General features: G+C 47.2%; 1 protein-coding gene across 3 annotated transcripts in view; it reads right to left on the bottom strand.

Annotated features, from left to right (window-relative positions):
• The window catches only part of TJP1 (tight junction protein 1), a 67,779-nt gene extending 51,376 nt beyond the window's left edge, over positions 1-16,403 (bottom strand). For all 3 annotated transcript variants that reach the window (XM_083371448.1, XM_083371449.1, XM_083371450.1), the window contains exon 1: positions 16,397-16,403. The gene's annotated coding sequence lies outside the window, so the exon portion shown is untranslated. The remainder of the gene's footprint in view (positions 1-16,396) is intronic.
• Between the last annotated feature and the right edge of the window lie 247 nt (positions 16,404-16,650).

Here is a 16,650-nt window from a genome sequence, read left to right as displayed (position 1 = left end):
CCCCCTCCCCCTTTCCTGGGGGTGCCCCTGTTTATTCCACCGAAGGTGGCCAAGAAAACCAAATCCATGCAAAAGTAGGAAGAATAAATTAAGGGCACAAAGCACTTCTGTTCGTCGGTGTTTCTCAACCTTGGGCGCTTGAAGATGGGTGGACTTCAACTCCCAGAATTCCCCAGGCAACATAGCTGGCTGGGGAATTCTGGGAGTTGACGTCCACCCATCCTCAAGCACCCAAGGTTGAGAAACAGTGCACAAGACTGTTTTCAAGAACATGTAAAGATGTAATGTATCGTGGTTCCTTCAAGAGAAGCAACAACGAACCAAGATTCCTAGACTACAAAACACCGAACCGCCCTGACACACAGCGAAGAAATAAACCTGGTTCTAGCAACACTAGGGTCCATTTAAGCCCTACACAATGGCACACCAACTACAAGGATGGAGTTTACCAATTCCAGCCAGCCCCATTAGATCTTTGTCAGCTTGGCAAATGAACTCACTTTCTCTCAATTCATCCACAACACCCACCCACCCACGTTTTTAGTGCAAGCTTCTTCGCTTAATAATATTTATAATAATAAAGTTGGAAGGGACCTTGCAGGTCTTCTAGTCCAACCCCCTGCTCAGGCAGGAAACCCTATACCATTTCAGACAAATGGCTGCCCAGTCTCTTCTAAAAAACTTCCAGCGTTGGAGCATTCACCGCTTCTGGAGGCAGGCTGTTCCACTGGTTAATTGTTTTCAATGTCAGGAAATTTCTCCTTAGTTCTAGGTTGCTTCTCTCCTTGGTTAGTTTCCATCCGTGGCTTCTTGTCCGGCCTTCAGGTGCTTTGGAGAACAGCTTGACTCCCTCTTCTTTGGGGCAGCCCCTCAGATACTGGAAGACTGCTATCATGTCACCCCTCACCCTTCATTAAAGTAGACATGCCCAATTCCAGCAACCGTTCCTTGTATGTTTTAGCCTCCAGTCCCCTTAATCCTCTTTGTTGCTCTTCTCTGCACTCCTTCTAGAGTCTCAACATCTTTTTTCCATCGTGGTGACCCAAACTGGATGCCGTGTTCCAACTGTGGCTTCCTCTCCCCGGCAAATCTCCGAGAGATCCAACGGGCCTGTCGTCTAGCGGGTGCTCAGCCAGCGGCCGTCTTGTGCTACAGATTACACACATGCTCTGCTGTGCACGCTGAAACTCTTCTGGGAGAATCAACAAAGCACCTTGGAAACTGACTCCCCGTTCGCTCAAGCGGCGGCAGGGAACATCTCTGCCTGAAAGCCAGATCGGCTCCCACCTCCAGCAATTAAAAAAAACAACATTTGGCATCTTTTCAGCTTTTGAGTATATTCCCTCTCCCTAGCCTTGCGACGGAGGGAAGGAACGGTCTTGCACAGTGGAGCCCAAAGAAACGAACAGTCACAGACCCGTTCTGAAGATTCTCCTGCACACGCAGGGCTGGGCAAGAACCGCAGGGTGTAAACAACGGGGAAGGAGGGCGACCAGACGGGCAATCGGAAGGGTCCAGCCCGAAAGGAATGAAACTCGGCCGCTTGAAGCCAGCCACAACTCAGCTAGAGCGCCCCTTCCTCAAGACAGCTGCAGAGAAGCTCCCGCCGTGATGGGCCAAGAATTCCCTCTTTTCTCTCCAGGGCAGGGACTCCAAGAACATGCTGGTTTGGGAATTCTGGGAGTCAAAGTCCAGATTTCTTAAAGCAGCTAAAGTTTTGAAGAACACCGGAAGGTGTGTTTGTGCGATAAAGTCAGGCAAATAAACCAACATTCCTTGGTTCGGTGGACAGAGCAAGCCTTTAGACAGCCGCCCTTCCTAACCTGGAAGGTTAGGAAATTAGGGTGGTAGAAAACAAAAACACCCCAGAAGTCGTTTGCCTTGTTCAGCTAGTCCTTGACTTTCAACGATTCATTTACTGACCATTCAAAGTCACAACGGCACTGACAAAAAGTGACTTAGGACCATCTTTCACACTTGTGACCACTGCAGCCTCCCACGGTCACGCGATCAAAATGCGGACGCTCGTATTTATGGCGGCCGCAGTGTTGGGGGATCCTGTGATCCCTTCTGCGACCTTCTGACAAGCAAAGTCAATGGAGGAACCCAAGTTCATTTAACCACCATGACACCAACCTAACAACCGCACTGAGTCCCTTAGCCGCTATAGCAAGAAAGGGTTGTAAAACGGGGCATTTAACCAACGTTTCACTTAGCAACAGAAATGACGGGCTGAACTGTGGCCATAATTTGGGGACTCCCTGTAGAGAAGTTCTGCTCAGGGTCATTTCCTTGGCTGAGGAGGCCCAGCTCTCTCCTTCCTGCAAAATCAAAGCAGAGACAGGAAAACGCCTCTTTTAAAGGCATGCTTTTGCGGGCAGGAGAGACGGGGACTCCACAGCTAAGCAACCATCCGTGGTCCTTTGTGAAACGAACGTCATAGGATGCAAGCTTCAAACCTACAAACCTGGAAGTTGACTAATCAGAAACCGTCTGGCTGGTATATCCGTTTAATTCTACTCCGAAAGATTTCCCTTCAAGCACAAGCAACCCCTGAAGTTGTGTGTAATCAGGGATGGTTTGCAAACTTTCCCCACCGGCAAATTTTGCCAGGATCAGCAGATCCCGAGATAAATAATCTCTGTTACCGGCAGACCTAAGTCTGCAGCCTGACTAGAAAAATAAAATCTGTCTCTGTTTGGTAAATATCAACAGATGGGAGTTGGGATTAGGTTTTAAAAGATCATCACAAATACAGGGGAAAGGACCTCTTAAAAACACAGTTGAGAAAATTTGATTAGAATAATTTACGCTTCCGCTGTTCAATCTCAGCCCAACACGTCAAAGAGTACACCTAGACAACTTCTTTCATATTGCTGGGGCCCGAAGGAGCCAATTTTTTTCCAAAAAAACAACAACCACCCTCCCACAACCCAAGCCAAAGTAGGCAACATCATCCTACGTTTCGTGACTCAGGTAGGTAACTTCAGTGCTAGAAGGGAGGGGGATTCATAAACAGAGTGCAAACCCCACCTCCCTCCTAGCACTGATGACGTTACCCAGGTGGGTCGTGGAATGTCTGCAAGGAAACAACCCAGCTCAGAAAGCACCAAGGACCCCATCGTCATCGTTCTCCTTCTCTTTCTCTGCAAACCCCTTTCCCTTCTAGCACTGATATTACCCGGAGGGGTAATGAAACATCTGCAAAAAATCTACCAGGCTCAGACAGCATCAAAGACCCCATGGTCGTCCTCCTCCTCCTCCCTGCAACCCCCCCCCCGTCCTTTCTAGCACTGTTGTTGTTGTCTACTTGGGTCATGAAACATCCACCAAAAAACCACCACGGTCAGAGAGCACCAAGGAGCCCACAGTTCTCCTCTTCCTCCTCCTCCTCCTCCTCCTCCTCCTCCTCTCTGCAAAATCCCAGTCCTTTCTAGCACTGATGAAAGGTCCACAAGAAAACCACCACGCTCAGAGAGCACCGAGGAGCCCACAGTTCGACTCTTGAGCTACAAAGATTCTTTTCTATCGGGCCCAAGTGTTTTTGGGGTGGCTGGCTATGCAACCGCCCACCGTGGGGGTGGCCTTTTCCTCCTCTCCTTACTCCAGATCCAACCTCGGGAGCCCTTCCTGTCCTCGTCACCCAACATGGGCTCAGAGACCCCAAATCCTCCGCTTTGGGAGGGTTAGGGCCTCTGGTGAGAAAAAGGTTTTGGCTGACCAATGGTCCAAAAGCCAACGTTTCTCAACTCTAAGAATTCTCCACTCGTCTTAAACTTCCCAAGCTTGAGAAAGAGCGGTCCAAGCTGATCAACTCCAAGTTTTCCATCTTCCAAGCTTCAAGAGACCAGCTGGTCTAGGCCTCAGGTCTGCTCCTAACCAAGGCGAGACCTCTGAAGGCTTTCACCTGGCCCAGGCCGCCTGTGCCCCCCCCCCCCGTTCCCGAGGCAGAAAAGGAGTGCCAGTCAAAATACTTGCACTAGAGGGGGGAAAAATGCCCTCTTTTGTGCAGCCAAGACTTGCAATGTGGGGGGGGGGGGAGAGTGGAGACATAAGCAGCCATTGTTTCCTCGTTAAAATGGGCTAATTATGAAGCAGAACCGAGATGGACGGAGGAGGACTAGGCAAGCGTCGCTTTTGCCAACAGGAAGAGGGTGAAAAAGAGTTTAGATTAACCTGCTGTTCACCTGGCCTACCCACCCCATGTCTTTCCATCCAAAATGTCAGCCATCTCCTGCTACTGGCAGTCCTTGACTTACGACCACCACTGAGCCCAAAATAACAGCTCTTTTTCCTATTTCTTTCCCGGTCAAAGTTGGGCTGCATTTAAAGATTTTTTATTATTATTATTATTATTATTATTATTATTATTATTATTATTATTATTATTATTATTATATTATTATTATTATTATTAATAATAATAATAATAATAATAATAATAATAATAATAATAATAATAATAAACCTTGCAGTTTCAGAATCCAGTATTTGCTTAATGCTGGGACTCTCTCTCTCAAATCCTGCCACCTCAATCAGCCTTTTGGGCGCAATTACATCAGATTTTTGCCTAAAAAAGAGACAAAGCAACACGCGGGCTTGCTGGAATCAACTTGATCCACAACTCCCAGACCGGGTCTTCAAGTCTGGCAAAATAAGCCAGATTAAGCCTTAATCCCAAACCCCCAACTCCTTACCACGCAGGAAGACACCCTGCTGCATTCTGGGTGCTGGGACTACAATGCCCATCTTTTGAAGCCAATTAAAACAGCAGGAAGGGAGTTGTGGACCCAACACTTAAAGCAGGGCTCTCCTAACAAAGCCACTTTGAGACTTGTGGACTTCTACTCCCAGAATTCCCCAGCCAGCGCATGCTGGGAGTTGAAGTCCACAAGTCTTAAAGTGGCCCAGTTTCGAGAGCCCTGTGCTAAGCAAAGTAACTCTTTATTTGTTGAAATAAAGAAAATGTTCTTTGGGCTCTGTTCTCCACAGGGCTACTCTTCTCCATTTTGAATTTAAACCATTTTCCTTTGTTTTGCCTGCTTAGGAACAACAGGCAGTTGCATTCTTTGCAGGAAGCCAGGTTTCCTGTTAAGAGGTGTGTGTGTGTGTGTGTGTGTGTGTGTGTGTGTGCGCGTGCGCGCCCAGTTAACCCCAATTTCGAAACAATAGAGCACAGTCAGCCTCCTCTGCAACAGTCCCCTTGCCCACTGGTCCTTCCACCCTTGAAGAAAAAAAGAAGAATTTGAGACAATAGAATCAAGCTGTCCAAGGTTTTTTGCTCAGCACAGACTGACATTGTTGCAGCTGCCCGATAAGCCAAACCAGGGTTGTTGGGGGTGGGTGGGGTTAGAGGGTCTTTCTGGTGGGAAAGGAGGCAAGGGAAAGAGAGATCTATGGCAAGCTCAGCCTCTGCAGCTTGTGACCAGCAAAAACACAACTAGTTGTGTGATGCTCTGGGATGACATGTGGAGATATGATCTCGTGCCAGGGAGAAATGCCATTTTTGCAGCTCTGCCCAGCTGGACGCCATATTATTTCCAGATCTGTAATTACAGCACTGCAAGCTTGGAAGAAATATAAATTTTTACAAAAAGTTTGCAAGAGGTTGAAAGCGAAGCAAATGCAGTGAATTGGGGGGGGGGGGAGGAGGAGGAAGAAGAAGAGGAGGAGGAGGAGATGACTATGACTAAGGAAGGGGTAGGCAACCTTGGCTCTTTTATGACCTGTGGACTTCAACTCCCTGGCTCAGGAATTCTGGGAGTTGAAGTCCACGGGTCACAAAAGAGCCAAGGTTGCCTACCCCTGGACTAAGGGGTTTATGGTCTCTGAACTTGGTTTTCTTGCAGACATTTCATGCCCAACTAAATAACATCATCAGGGCTAGAAGGGACTGGGGTTTGCAGAGAGGAGGAGGAGGAGAAGAAGACTGTGGGGTTCTTGGTGCTCACTTAACTTTGTTTTCTTGTAGACCTTTCATGACCCAACTAGGTAACATTATCAGTGTTAGAAGAGGAAGACTGAGGAGCAAGAGGAGGAATCCAGGAAGATGGGCTCCAGAGAGAAGACAAGGAGATCAGGGCTCCTCAACCCTTTCAAGGAGTTTCTGATTGTTCCTCAGCCTCTCCCCAAACACTGATTAGAGGAAAATAATGTAATAAATATGACTCTGACTAATAGTACTACGAATAATAGTATTCAACAACCTCGACCCTTGGATAGTCCCACCACCTTGAAGGACAACGTTGACCCAACCCAACTTTAAAGACCAATTGCCGAAAGAAATCTCTAAGGCAGAACAATCCTTGAACAAATTTTTTTGTGTGTTTTTTCCCTTTTCTTTAAATGGATGGGAACCATATGTCTGGATCTCCCATCCTTATAGCGAGACTGAAAAGCTTTTTCTTTGGTTTCAATAATCACAGTATAAACATTTGGACATTGCTTTCAAGGGTCTGAAGCACTTCGCATACATTATCCAGAGGGAATCTTGGCTTCTGTTAACCGCCTCTTAGGTGGCCCAGATGAGGCTCCATCTTTTCTCCTGCTTCTGGAAGCTTCCAGATGCCTGCAGTTGCTTGGAAGGGTGCACCATCCCGCTGAACGACCGCTAGTTTTTCCTGAGCTGGGGAGGGGGGGATGTTCTCCTGCAGACCACCGAGGCCTTCCTCAGCTGCCACCTTAGAAGCTCAAAGGCCTTGCAAATGGGTAAAAGCATCCTTGACTTACGCCCACAACTGCAACATGAATTTTTGTCACTAAGTGACTGCAGTCACAAGTCAAGTACGCTACACAAGTATTTGAGGAATTTGTCATGCTAACAATTATATGAACATTTTTTATGATGGTCGTTTAGCACATCTCTGCGCTTGTCATGCGGATTGCACGGACATTATGTGAATCCAGCTTCCCCAAGGGGTGTTTTTTTGATGGAAATCAACAACAAAAAAAGGCAGCAAATCACAATGGACAGCAGGTCCCCACAACCAATTGTAAATGTGAGCCGGTTGCCAAGTGTCCAAGTTGCAGTCCTACTGGCAGTGGCGTGATGGTCACAGGTCGTAAGTCATTTTTCTCAAATGGTCATTAAACAAGCAGCCGTAAGTAGAGGGCTACCTGTAGATACACATGACTACCTACGACCATAACTCCCCCGAGTTACACTTGTCCCATTTCACAAATGACACACACCCCGGCACTTACAGAGGCAAAAACCCCGTTTGCTCAGACACATGTTCTCCCAAGATATTAAAAATGCAGCCCTTTAACTGGAATTTCATAACTGTCATCGTTCGTTTCCTTTTAACTTGCGCAACGTAAAATCTTCTCCAGATGAAACAACTTTTTTTTTAAAGACCACAGATTTCTGGCTAAAGTTCTGGTTCCAAGTTATAGGAAATTCTTTTCTCCACTTTGCAACCGTTTTACGAAGTTTGTGCGTCGTAGCTTTTTTGTGGCTGTTGTTAATTTGCCTGTTTTGTGATGAAACAAGCTGCCATTGACCAAAACCAGTGAAAATAAGGAAGGAAACAATGACCTGGACAGAACTTTTTTAAAAGCGCTCTGATTCCACAGAGCTGAATACACTAGACAAGTATTTGAGGAATTTCTTATACTAACAAGGACTTTGTCTTGTTTCACAGTATTTGAGGAGCAGAAGAACTCTTAAGCATCTTCCTTTCACTACCCTACCAGTGGCAATGAGTCACTTATTGCTACTTTAGCAAGACCCGACAAAATAAATAAATACAGTTCAGCAAGGGACAACAAAATAAATATTTGGAGTAGGCTGCAACTTGTATTTCTTCTGCATTCCTATTTTACTTCCTACTCACGAATTCAGCACACTCCATTTTCTCTGATACTTAGGGTGGGCAAAATCAGGATTCCTTGATAGGTCCAATGCTAATAAAGCAAAACCTGAATAAAACTGAATTTATGATTAAGCTGCATCTCGCAAGGACTTGGGACCACCTGATCCAAATCCAAGACAATGACCATCTTGGTCTGATCTACAAGATTTGCACTATCTGGTTGCCCCAGACATGACTTTTCATTCATTTATGACTCAGAAGAGGCTCTTCAAGGAACAACTGATCTCTCATCCAACTGTCTGCAGCTACAGAAAAACCCATCTTACACAATCACAATTACAAACATAAAAATATAAGCGCTATACCCCCCCCCCACACACACACACCATCAATACTACAAGAGACCTGAATTTACGACCAATAGTTTTGGAGGGTTGTTTTCCCCCCCTCCCCCAACTTTGATGGACTTTCTGCCCACCTGCTTTTTGATGGTATCTTCCCGTCCTTATAGCTATTGTAGACTTTCCACCCTGCTTTTTTTCCCAACACACCCTAGAGAGAGAATACATCTGTTCGTAGTGTGGATGGAAAACATTCTATTAAAATTCTCCAACACTCCCCCCTCCCCAGAGAAATAGGTTATTGGAATATTTTTAACACCTATCTGATAACACTCTGTGGAAATCAGGAGTAGCATTTAGTTGGTGGAATTTGAACAAAGCTGCCTTGAAATCCAACCTCAGACCTCTTGCCGTATGATTGACTTTCCTGACCCCCAACTCCATCCCCCCAGTGCAAGGGGTCAGCTTCATGGGCAGCTCAAGCCTGAAGCCCTAAGAAGAATAGCTGGCTAAATCTTTTTCCTGCTATTAGTTGCAGAATATTAAAATAGCTGCTGTATTCTCCAAGGCCGCTGTTCTACATACACTTACCTGTATGTAAGTCCCACTGGGTTTTGTGGGTTTACTTCTGGGCAAACAGTTGTAGAAGTGTTCCATAAATTGCCATGGTGATGGCAGATCACTGGAACATCTACCCAAGAATCCAACAAAACCATCTTTATTTTAGGACTGGGTAAGCGTTCAAGATAATTCTGCTCTGGATGAACCTTAAGTCCCAAGGACCACGCCACATCTTTTCTGCAACCACAATACAGATGTGGTTTGTTCCTTATTTATTTCAGGTTTGTTGGTTTGTTTTGTCAATGTACAACTTTGGGGCTGCCAGGAGGTATGCAGGAAGTTCAACCCTGCTTAGTTTTCCAAGTTCTACCATCGCTTATCTACCATCACCAGCAATTAAATGACATTCCATTGCCTTAAAATGTAGTTCAGTTCTACCGAACTCCGACCTTTGTGATACTGAAACTGGCAAGCAGAACTCGTAACACAGACAACAAAAATCTGAATCAAAGCAATATACCACACCATGAACTTCAATTAACACAAGGCACTGGAAATCTCAAAATTCCACCTGCCTTAAATTCTCAACACAGCCAGATAATGCGTTCCTTCCTAATTTTATTCAGAACTGAAGCCAACCTAGGATCAAAACTTTGACACAGCATGGGGAAAAAATCAGTTTCCACCCATTATTCTATCATTCTCAACATGGGTGTAAAACATGGGAAGGTATAGCCTTTAATCCTCCCCCCTCCCCACCCCCCAGTTGGGATCTGAGTGAATATTTCACACTGATTAAATCAACTTGCTCATAAAAATGCCAAGTTAACCCTATACCCTACTTGGTAAAACCTGCAATGGGCCAGGCCTTTTTATTTACAACTGGAGCTGATTTTATGACCATATCTCAGGGAGGTTTTTTTTTCTCCAAATCCAAGTTTTTATTCCCACGGGCAACGGGGAAAGGATTTGGAGAATGTTAAGTGAGTAAGGCTGCTATGTGCTTGAGAACCAGGCATTAATGGTGACTAAGATGAAATGTATTCTAATCTTTCCAGTGTAAGGGATAAAGGTCGTATTTTAACTCGCGGAGGTTTCTTGTAAATATGACGAAACATTTGATTAAAACAGACCAAAAAAAAATTCTTGAGAAAAGACTTTCCCACAGTTTGAAAAGTGCCCAGGAGAAACACTGGATCCAGTTACATTGAGAAGTTAATCTGAAGTGCTCTTAAACACCCACCCACACACACATAAACACACACATACACACACAGCTTTGGCTAGATCCTCACAAGATGGTGAGCCATTGTTTGGAAACCACAATAGCTGGGTTTATTCTCTGCATTCCACTCAAATCAAAATATCCATTGTGGCTTTGGGTGATGTGACATTGAACATCAGGAGAAAATGACTATGTCTATGTTGCACCTGATCAGGAGACCTTTTTCGGATCTCCTTGTTCCTATTGACGGGGCTGTTTTCATTCTACCCATGCCAGAATCTCCAGATATCAAAGTCCCACAGTTGTTACCTACTCAAAATTTCAAGTCACTTTCCAAGGCAACTCTTCTCAAGCAGCAGAACTTCTCACGGATCCTGCTATTTTTCTGGTGGTATCTCATGCATCATCAGCCTCGCTAACTTCCATCATGTCCAATACAGGCTGGTGTGAAGGGAAGAACAAAGAACTGTGGACCACGCTGGTCCATGAAGATGACCATGCACAAAGCCCAGCTGGATTCTCCTTCCTGACCATCCTTTGGTCCACAAGAACGTAAGGGCAGAAGAACAGTTGTTAAGACTTGTACTTGGCTTTGCTCTTTCTACAGCCTGAATCTGAAGAAGCTTCTGTTCTGCATTATGCCTTTTTTAGTATCTATAATAAAACTAACTTAGTGAGGGTTGTGTCTTGAATCTCTGCCTGCCATTCTCTAAGAATCAATGGGGATGGAAGGAGACAGCATGGATACAAGTTATGACCTGGGACATTTGAGGCCTGGTATAAAAGCAAGTTGTACTCAACACTCTTAATTCCCAAAATGTAAACTGTTGGAAATATGAAATCAATCAGATTTGGTGAAGAAGAAGAAGAAGAAGAAGAAGAAGAAGAAGAAGAAGAAGAAGAAGAAGAAGAAGAAGAAGAAGAAGAAGAAGAAGAAGAAGAAGAAGAAGAAGAAGAAGAAGAAGAGGAGGAGGAGGAGGAGGAGGAGGAGGAGGAGGAGGAGGAGGAGGAGGAGGAGGAGGAGGAGGAGGAGGAGGAGGAAGAAAGTTGTTGTCATTTGTGCAGACTCAGCATTATTGTCAGTAAGGATGGTAAGCAAAATCTGTTTGAAAAGCTGAGCATGTGATTTACTGCAATTACTCAATAATTCAAACAAAATCTGCTTTACACAAATTAGCTAATGTTTAAAAACAAACATCACACTCTCCTTAAATTCTCTGCTTTCATCCACACCGCATTTATTTCTCAGAAATTGCACACCCTGCTAATTAAAATCCTTTCTTTCTTTCTCTTTTGGTAGTTTTAAGAAATAAAGCCCAATTGCAACAGCAGTAGGATCTTGGCCCACATCTCTTAAATTTATTAAATGTCCCCTAAAACAGCAATAATCTATTAGTCTAATCCACTCTAAGCACAAGAATTATTATGGCCATTAATCACGCCAGCAAAAAAGACACATCACCACCCCAAGTCTCACGAAAACCGTTGAAAAACTGTTTTTAAAAAATTAAAGGCTGTCACAAGCTACCGATTCTCATCAACTACAGTAGTTAAGTAGAAATATTCCAACAATTCTGGCGTCTCATAAAATTGACGTTTTGAGCTTTTCCCCCCTGGTACAAGTAGGCCAACTGCCAAACTCCCAAGGTGGGAGTCAGTTGCCTCTCCTGAGCCAACTCTTGCGTTTCTCAGGAGGTTCAATGCTACTAAGGCTTGTTAGCTGCCAAGAGATTTACTTCAGAGGAGGTAAACACAGGAAGAATTGCGGTCAACGGCTTAAAAGCTATCGGTTGATTGGATCCTCTACTCCCTGTATTTTCTTCAGCCACAACTGAGCCCAAAATTTATGTTGCTAAACAAGACAGTCGTTAAGGGAGTTTTACCCCATTTTATGACCTTTCTGGGCCCCGTTGTTAAGCGAATCACTGCAGTTGTTAAATGAGTAACATGGTTGTTAAGCGAATCTGGCTTTCCTGTTGACCTTTGCTTGTCAGAAGGTCGCAAAAGAGGATCGCCTGACTCTGGGATGCTACAAGCGTCGTAAATACGAGCCAGTTGCTGAACGTCTGGATTTCGATCGCGTGACCCTGGGGTTGTAAGTGTGAAAAATGATCCTAACCCACTTTTTTCCAACACCGTTGTAACTGTGAGCAGTCACTAAATGAACCGTTGTAAGTCGAGGACTACCTGTACCTTGAGGGTCACTCCCCGTACAAAAGAGACACACAACCTAACCCAGGGGTAGGCAACCTCGGCTCTTTTATGACTCGTGGACTTCAACTCCCAGAATTCCTGTGTCCACGAGTCATAAAAGAGCCAAGGTTGCCTACCCCTGACTGACCTTTCAGCCCTAGGGCGGGCTTCGTTGTGTTCTCCTCTACAAGATTCATTTCCGAAGCTGGGGGAGGAAACAAGGGCGGTGGACTTTCCAGGCCACTGGCAAAGACCTTGGCCGACTCACAGGAGGAAGTGTGTGGTTCCTCACACAGAGGACGTTTCGGGTGACGCAACCACTTATCTGGCTTCTCCAGCCATCCGACAGAAACCTGTAGCACAGGTGTATCAGGCCAGAGAGGACAACACCTAGTGCAATGTTGTCATTCTTTCTCAACTGGTCCCGCAAATCCAATCCCTCCTCCTTCTGTTTACTTGCCTTCCTCGCCCAGCTCAATCCACCCGGAAATGTCAGAGTTGCAAGTTTGCAAACCAGAAACGGTTGAGTAGGTTTTCTGGGCAGGGTCTCAAATCAGCCTGAGTCATTTCTACAGTCGTCACAGATGCTCCTACCCAGATTCTTCCTGCCCTGGCAAGACTGGCGCTCCGTTGACCAAAAGAAGCCGGGAGGACGGACACGAGGGTCAGCCTGGAGGGGCAACAGAGTAAGGCCCGATCGATGCTCTGCATCTAGCCGTGGGTTATTACACCCAGTTGTAGGACTAGGGCCAACTGAACATTCCCTCCCAACTCAAAGTGCGTACTGACAAGACCAAACCAAGGAACCTGTTTAGAGCAGCGCAAAATATATAGTACCCCTTGATTTCAGAATTAAAAAAAATCTACAGAATAAAAAAACTGAAGACAGTCCCAATCCAACAGGTTACTAAAACCCTACTGGATTAACCTATATCTCATGATAAATAATTGAATTGTGTTTCCACAATAGACAAACAACAAAACTACTATATTAAGCCTCGCACGAGATTGATTCCACGGTTGCTCCCAAATAAAGACTGCTTACGCCTCAAGTCTGCAGAAAAAAAAGAGATAATTAGATGAACTTCCGACTTGTCCCTCGTAAGCAAAATGAAGCATTAATTAGTGGCTTTCACTCCTACTGAGGCTGGTCCTGTTGCTCCAAAATACAACAGCGGAAGAAAGACTTTTTCCTTATCTCAGGAACATCAGCACAACTCTGGTTAATATTTCTCCAAAGCAAGTGGAAATTAAGAAAGAAAGCAAAGTGGCCATCAACAAAGCAGACAATGGCAAAAATAGAAAAAAACAAAATATAGTAGAGAAGCTAAAGAACTCAGCTCCTAAGACTTTATGACTCCTTGCTTATACTGTGTAAACCCCCAGCCCAAATTCAAGATTTGATGCATAAATTTACTCAGCCACTGTAACCAAGAAGACAGCAATAGAAAATAGTAATTCCACTCCATTATTAGTTAAGTTTTATATGCCTCCCGTCTCAATGACAAGCGACTTGCAAGCATCATCAAAACAGAGGTATAAAAAAATTAAATGATAAAGCAAAATTAAATAAGTTAAAAGCCAGAACCAGAATACTACAGGGTTGGATGTGGGGTTTTCATCCTGGTCCATTAACCACCTCCAATATGGAACACATTATACAGACATGTGCATGTACACTTGTGTTTCTCACCAATTTTTCAGTGAACCAAATGCTCAAGGTTTTCAAATTCCTCATGATGTGTCCTTAAAAGCCCCCCCCCCCGGGGGGTGTTGTCCCTTTGCACCATGTCTTGAACCCATATAAACTCTTGCAAAGGTTGGCTTCATCCGTGGACATCAAAAATTTTGCAGTCAGCTACGCTGAATAATTTAAGCCTGCTTTTCCCATCTCTGGTCCAAAGCACTGGTCAACATGCAGTGTTTAAGCAAACAAACCACACCGGGGTGTGCCACAAAGTAAAGGAGGATAAAACGTAGTAAAAATGTTTTAAAGAGAGTTAGCTTAAATTGCTTTCCTTCATGGGCCCATTGCGTGCAGGTTTAATAAGCTCTGTTCCCTCACTGTACAATGGAAAAGGAGGCCTAAAAACATTGTTTTGCCAAAAATAATAAGCTACAAAGCAAGGCCTAGGAGGTCCTATCTCACACACACAAACACACACACACAGAGGGACATATTTCCGGAGCAAGCCATTAGCTACCAACTCTGCATTCTTGCAGGCCAAACAATGGAGGGTCATTAAAATATCAGCTTTTACTATCCAAGGCAATGGCAACTTTAAAGACTTGTGGACTTTCAGCTCCCAGAATTCCCTAGCCAGCCATGCTGGGTGAGGAATTTGGGGGATTGCAAATCCTCAAGTCTTAAAGTTGCCACGCTTGGACACCCCTGATCTAAAGGGGAGAGTTTGCAGTGTTTTGGACTTACAAAACATTCCTCCTTTTTAACAGAATCTGGGATTCTGTTTCTGATCCACCACCTGCTCAACGAAAGGAATAAATGCATGGATTTCCGTAGGGGGAAAAAAGTCAGGAAAATGGATGCTTAGGTTCTGGACCCCTCCCCCCCCCAAAGAGTTGGCAAACAAGTTGGCAAAGGGATTGTTTTAGTAATTGAAAAGAAAGGGGAGGAAGGCAAGAGCGGGCCAGCCTGCAGCCCCACGGAGGCCTAAATCTGACTTTTCTGCAAAGGGGGGGGGAGTGTCCATCACAGGACCTTCGCAGGCACCACCCCAATGGAGTGGAGGTTAAAAATAAGCTCCCAAAAGCTGGTCCAATATTTATTTGGCGAAGGAGTCTCGGCGACTGCCACCAGATACCCCCGCGACGTGCCAAGAGTGACTGCCAAATTGCAAACACCGAAGAAGCTGCATGGAGAACGGAGGCACAGCGATGAGATCACACCGAAACTGCAGAGTTTCACCAGGAAGCTGCCACTCTCCAGGGAGATGGATTCATGCTTCCCGGCCGACGGAGAGTCCCAAAATTAAGGCTGTCATACCACAGGTCTATAAAGGGGCAACCCCCCCCCTTCCCACCCTCTGCCAAGCCGGAAGAGCCAGGCTGCACATGCAACAGGTGGGATCCCTTTTGGAATCGTCCTCTTCCCTGGCATGCAAACCTGTCTCTGGAGCCAGGCATGCACGGCAGGCATGCACTCGGCGCATTGCAGGCACCTGTTTGGGAGCCCCAGCAGGTGTTTCCCCATGCAGCTCAGTGCACCACCCCAAACAGGCCTGCGAAGCAAGCGGCTGATTCAGAGCCCTGGGCGGGCGGGGCTGGTGGATCCCGTCTGTCAAGACCTTTGCAAACCTGTTGGTTGGGTTTCAGGAGGAATCGCCGCCGTGGAATTGCAGAGACAGGACACCTCCGGTGGGGCCACAACAACACAACCACCACCACCCTTCCCTGGCCACGTGCTTGAACGCTGGACAGAGCAAGGGGGCTAGACTAGAACAGCGTTTCCCAACCTTAGGAACTTGAAGATGTGTGGACTTCAACTCCCAGAATTCCCCAGCCAGCATAGCTGGCTGGGGAATTCTGGGAGTTGAAGTCCACGCATCTTCAAGTTCCTAAGGTTGGAAAAGGCTGGACTAGAAGACCTCCAGGGTCCCTTCTTATTCTGTCTTTGCTTCAGTGGGTGGAGGGGGAGTCCAAGTCCCCCAACAGCTTTTTCCAGGGGCATCTCTCTCTCTCTCTCACACACACACACACACACACACAAGTCCCCAGACCCGCTTGGGGGGAGGGAGCCGGGATGGGCCCTGCCTGGATAACCCCCCCTGCCAAGAGGCGTCGTGGGAAGAGGCGCGGATCCAGCCCCGACTCAACAGGAAGGCAGGAAAGGAGGGGGAAGCCGGCCCTTCCCTTCCCTGCCGGGGGGAGGATGAAGGCCAGGACCGCCCCGGGGACCCTGAATCCCCCCCCAGGGCAGATTCCCCCCCCGGGCGCCCAGCCCGCCGCCACTCCCCCCTCCAGGCAGGGAAACGGAGCGCCGGGAGCTCCTTCCTCCCCCGCCGCAAAGGAGCCCCCTCCCCGCCTTGCCAAGTCCTCTTCTCCCCGCCCCCGGCCAGCCCAGCCCGGAGCACCCGCCGCCCCGACGCCGCTTCTGGCCCAACTTTCCCCGCGGAGAGCCCACGCGGGGGGGCGCCTCTCCCGTCCCCGAAGGCGGCCGCGCCCACCGGGCCCTGCGGGGGTCCCGGGCGCGGGGAGGGGGGTCTCCCGGAGGGCGGCCCGGAGCGGGGAGCGGCGCGGCTCACCTTGGCGGCGGCGGCCACTCGGCCCGACATCTGGCCCCTCCCGCGCCGGGGCGCCGCTCGTGCTGCTCCTGCCGCTGCTGCTGCCCGCCGGCCGGCCGGCCCCGATCTCAGGCGGCGGCGCCCCGAGCCATCCCGGCGGAGAGGAGCGCGGAGGCGGCGGCGGCGGCGAGCGGCGCGGCCAGCAACTTTGCGCCCAGTCCGGCGGGAGGGGCGGGGCGGGCGGGCGGCTGGCTCCTCCCCCTCCTCCTCGGGCG

Source organism: Vipera ursinii (assembly GCF_947247035.1).
Source record: "Vipera ursinii genome assembly, chromosome: 11".
Lineage (NCBI taxonomy): Eukaryota > Metazoa > Chordata > Lepidosauria > Squamata > Viperidae > Vipera > Vipera ursinii.
Note: the sequence above shows the minus strand (reverse complement) of the source record. Positions and strands in the feature narration are given on the sequence as shown.